This window comes from Cryptomeria japonica, chromosome 4, assembly GCF_030272615.1.
Source record: "Cryptomeria japonica chromosome 4, Sugi_1.0, whole genome shotgun sequence".
NCBI lineage: Eukaryota > Viridiplantae > Streptophyta > Pinopsida > Cupressales > Cupressaceae > Cryptomeria > Cryptomeria japonica.
The window spans coordinates 427,329,295-427,335,294 of NC_081408.1; positions in this window are offsets into that span (position 1 = coordinate 427,329,295).

Sequence of the window (6,000 nt, forward strand, 5' to 3'; positions counted from 1 at the left end):
CTACAACATTTTTTTTCAATTGAACATTTGACACAAGAATGGGAGTATTGATAAGGTTGTTGTCTGCTTCACTTATCTTTCATCTGCAGCTTTGATAACAACACTTGGTTCTTGCAAGCATGAAACATTATAATGACCTTAACTTAACATTAGAGATCTTGAATTCTTTGACATATACCAAAAATTCATAGTTAGGTGGTAGGTCCTTGATTTTCACATAGAAAATGAGCTCCTATGCTACATGAGACACATTTTTATTCCCACTAAGGAACCACCAAAGATGATTTGGGACTTTCCCTATAGTTGGGTGAAAATATAGTGCTACTGCTAATTTTACAAAATTATTCCTATTATCTGCAACAGGGTCATAGAAGTGTAGTTTCAAGTGACATGTGCAAAACAAGCAATTGTAGATAAAGAGCACAACAAATGACTAGGGCTAACCTCCTCCTCTTAGTTGTCCTATTATAATTGTTCTTTTTTTTTAGCTATTGTCTTGTTTGGACTTTTGGATGTGACTCTTTCCACTTACCTTTCTTTTTGTGAATATGCATAACACTATTTTGGAAATGATAATATAGATCCTCATCCATTAAAAAATAATTATAATGGTAAAATTCATAGACCTTGTGTAGGGTCCTCCAAGCCTAGAGTAAGGAGTTTGAAGCCTAGATACACTGATTTGGCCTTGTGGCCATCAATGAGTGTTGACCCAATAGGAGATGTCTTGAGACTAACAATTTTGGAAGTGTGGCATTGTTGAGATCCAACACTTAGGTGTGAACCCTGTCTTCACAAATTATAATCAGCTGCCATGATACTTGACCATGTCCTCATGGTGTTGGCTCAATTCATATTAGTTTTCCCAAGCCTAGAAGCCAAGTAATGTATCCAAGGGTGTCTAGAAGAATGGAGTGTATGATCATTGACTTTGTATGTTGAAACCATTATACATGCCCCTCCATTGAGGGTATTGAGGAAGATTGAGAATAGTGTGTTTTGGTGAAGAAACATGATGTGAGAAGTTTGATGCAGAGGCAAGAGTAGATCTCAGTATTTCATATTAGGACAGCAACCACATTGATTAGGACAACAACCACATTGATTAGTCAAGTCAAATAAGGTCTCTCCAATGTTTAGGATACACAAGGGCAACATTAGTCATGTAAGTATGCATGAGCATGGGAATGGATAGTTACTTTTCTTTTAGACTAACTTGGGTCTATGACTCTCAATGGTGTTCATACCAAAAGTATATTTAATATCATTCACTTGCACCCAAGGTGTGACTGAGAATTTTGTCTTACTTGTCACTGATTTGGACAGTATTGAGAGGATCCTATAAGGATGACTATCACCATACTCTCGATGACTTCACAACATTGATAATGAATTCACATTAGACACTCATGGATTAGCCTAATTAGACATTAGTCAACTTAAGATATGATACAAGTATTGCATACCACAAAGCCATTAGCATATCACCTACTCTAAATCATCACAAAGCCATTAGATATGTTTTGAGATGAAAAAGAAGAGTTAAATGGCTTTGGTTCCATTTGCATTATTTCTGTGTTGAATTAATTTAATTTGGTATATTATACTAAAACGTGATTTCATAACTAACATTTCAACTTCTATATAACTAGTTCTATAGCCCGATTTTTTTGCCTGTGAAGAAAGACCATGTCAGACAATATCAACGAACAACAAAATAAGGATACAATTGCTAGATTGTGGTCTAATTTGAAAAGAAAAGGTGATGGAAAATGTTATTGTCCCTACAAAATTTGTAAGGGGGTTAAAGACTAGAATACTTCTAATCAAAAGAGCTAAGAAACATTGTAGGCTACATGGTCACATTGAAGGGGGACATGATTATCATCCATTCGTAAGTTTTTCATTATATCGTTTTAACAATTTATATACATAAGAAATCACTTGATGATGAGATCATGATCATGGTTTATTTATGTTTATCATTTTTATATAGGTCGAACACCCCGGAGCACATGATATGGATCAACACAACCCGAAGAATATGGTTTTCGAAGTGGAGGAACATGGAGGTGTGAATATCGAAGCTAAAGATAATCATCCCATGGAAGATGATAATCATGAGCCACAAAACACAATTGAAGATGATGGTACAAATACATTGATCCATGACACATTTAGTACTACCGCAGCTGATCATGATGACGAAGATGACCTTGATGTTGTTCATGATTTACCTCTACTTGAGAAGGCACATGAGGTGCCCAGACAACTCTTCTCTCCGATGTATTGTTGTTGGTGAACTTGAAGGTTATGAATGGTTTATACAACATAAAAATCTCATGTATGTTAAGGTATGTCATATATGTCATTATAGTTAATAAATGGTGAATCACGTACCATTAGTATTCTTTATATTAACAAATTATATTTTTTTGTTGTATATTGATAGGTGAGTTTTTGTTACCACTATCAAATATTCTACCTCGCTCATACCGAGAATTATCTTCCATTATGAAAGATATTGGAATGGAGTATCAAGCAATAGATGCTTGTCCCAATGATGATATTATATATCACAAACAACATGAATTTTGAAATGAATGCCCTGAATGTCATATCAGTAGATATCGAACAGATCAAATAACAAAAAAGGTGCACTAGTTTGGCACAATTTATGGATTACCATTATTATTCCACGTATGCAACGATTATTCAAGTGCACTAGTTTGGCACAATTTATGGATTACCATGCACGTAATAGAAGTAGAGATGACATTATTTGAATGCATGTGGATGATTCATCATTATGGACATAGAGGAAAAGTGGCCACACTTTAAAGAAGAACCTCGTATTCTCAGGCTTTCATTGGCAGCAGACGATGTCAATCCATTTGGAGAGCTGAGATCTGTTTACTTAGTGTGGCATGTTTTTGTTATCAACAATAACATTCCTCCATGGATGTCAATAAAGAGGGAGCACATAATGTTGGCAATGATTGTTCCAGGTATTTTATCATTTAATAGTCGTCAACATTTAATTATAAATATTGCAGTAAAATGGTCATAATAATTATGTAATGTTTTTGTTCATTCGATTAGGTATGTACCAAGTTAAAGATATGATTGTATATATTGAGCCTCTTATCAACAAGTTGTTGGAGTTATGGAATGGTTTCACTATGTATGACATCTCTAGACCAATAGGACAAAGACAATTTCAATTCCATGCGATGCTTGTATGGACAATACATGATGCCCCAGGGCTAACACATTTATGTGGTATGTTATAGTGTTCAAGTTGCGCATGATAGTTATAATTAAAAAAATTAACATATTTAATCCAATTATACATTATCTTGAAGGTCTTCAAACAAAGGGAAAATTTGCATGTCCAGTTTGTGGTCCAAAGATAAAATCTCGTCATTCAAAAATTTTAGGAAAGCAGGTGTTTGATGAGTATAGGCACTTTCTCCACAAAAATCATGTATTGAAATACTGAAAAACATATTTTCAATGGGAAAGAAAATAATACATCAAAGCCACAAAGAATGACACCTCACCTATGGAAGTTGGAATATAATAGAATTAATCATCAAGGTAATGACATTCCATCTAATGGTTTATGTCATAAAACATCTTTTCTATTGTGTTTTGTTTACTGATGATGTGATTGATGATCATGAAGGTCGTCAAGGCATTAATGACCACCTTCCTAAGGGACTAAAAAGTTATCCACGACAATTTAGTAGGTTGCCCTACTACGAGTAGTTACAAACTGTGCATTTGTTTGATACTATGCATATTGGAAAGAATATAATAGAGACATTATGGAAAATATTGGATGGAAGGCCTAACAAAGAAAGAATTGTCAAAATTTGTAGTGACATTCAGGAATACAATCGTGCAATGAAAAATGTCATTCAATCAAATAGCCATGGAGACTAGATTAATATAAGTGACCTTCCTTGGTTATTAACGGACCAGCAAAGCAATGCTATAAAAGAAGTCATATGAAAAATTTGATTTCCCACAAGATTTGTTGCGAACATAAACAATCTCATATCAAAGAAAAGTGAATTTGGGTCAGGGATGAAAACGCATGATTGGCATACCTTCATTAAGGTAATTCATGTTCTTGTGCATTTACTATATATTTGTATATTGCGCATGTGCTTTTCATTGTATTATGTTTTAAAAAAATGAAAAGATAATTTTATAATTGTTGCAGTACATTCTACCTCTATCTCTCTCAGACCACTTCGACAATAATGCCAAGCAAGTCATATATGATCTTGGAAAATACATGAGTTAAGTAGTGATATTTGTTCAATTCGTTGTATAGATATTATATTTGCAATTTGTTTTACTTGTTATGTAATATATATTTTTGCATCTTGAATATCTTGTAGGTGGTTGTCATGTAAAGAAATCCATAAAGAAGATACAAAATATTGGAAGAGAAAAATTTCTCATCTAATGTGTGAAATGCAAAAGTGTCTACCTTCATCTTTTTTCAATGCACAATAACGCTACCTCATACACCAAGTTGAGGAGATTGAATTATGTAGACCTGTACACACTAGGTCAATGTGGATGGTTGAGAGGCACTTGAAATTTTTGAAGGCTTTGGTTCGACAAAGAGAACATCCTAAGGGTTCTATGGTGGAGGGATATATGGTATACCAGACTATGGTATATGTTTCTGAATATCTTCCTAAGTTAGCAAAAAAGATCCGCATGGATCGCATTTGGGATCCCAACCCCATTAACAAATTCAAAGGGGATTACTTGACGGGGAAAGGTAGATTGAGGAACGTGAGAGGTAATTATAATATGTTATTGTAGTTAATTAATTCTTAATCTTCAAAATAAATCAGTTGTAAGACGTCTATTTATATTTTGTACAGTTGGTCGAGAGTGGGATGCACTACATTTGTATATTGCAAATAATCTTGATTGGATGACGGTATGGATTGAACATTGTCAACATTTTGGTCGCACATTAACATGGGAAGGTGTGGCTTCATTGGTTAAATAATCTCATCATAATGGAGATTCTATTGTTACCTCAAGGGAAATTGATTTAGCATATGGTTTAAGAGATAAACAAGTACGTATAAATTTATTAATCACCCATATGTTTATCAACTCACAATGCAATAATTTTTACATGTTTGACATATTGTAGGTCAAACACCACAATGCTATGTGCTGCAATGGTCATAAATTTTGCATCAAAAGGTTGAATGACACGAAGAAAACTTGTGATTCTGGGATAACTGCAATCTTTGAGGTGACAGATATTTCATCGAGAAACAACATACATCCTCAAGTGTCTGAAAATCAATACTATGGAATTTTGGATGATATACTTGAGTGTGACTTTAATTCCTTCAAATTAGTTTTGTTCATCATCAAATGGTACAGGCTACGACTGAATAAAAATGATCCTGATAGAATTGTTATTGAACATGATAATGATTTTACAATGGTTAATATAAGGTCGTTTGAACCAGTAGGGGATGAGCCCTATGTTCTTCCAAGCCAATGTGAGCAGGTATTTTACTCAGAGGTTCCACATAAACTGGGTTGGACATTTGTTGTTAGACATGATCCAAGAGGAAGGCCAATAAACTATAATATGATGGAAGAATAAGATACCGAAGAAGTAGAAGATGATGTAGATGGTGATAACGATCGACAATTACTCGATGATGATGAAGAAGAAGAAGCTGATGGTGATGGTGATGGTGATGGTGGTGGTGATGGTGGTGGTGGTGGTGGTGGTGGTGGTCGTGGTCGTGGTGATGATGAGTTGGATGAAGAAGAAGATCAATGACATGAATGAAATGTATGAGGTATGCGATTAGTATACTATCTATTTAATATTGATTTCTTGATAGAAATTTATTTGACTTATATGGTTACATAATTAATTCATTATGTTTTGAATTCTAATGTCATTACATAAATAATTCATGATGCACCTTTTAATGT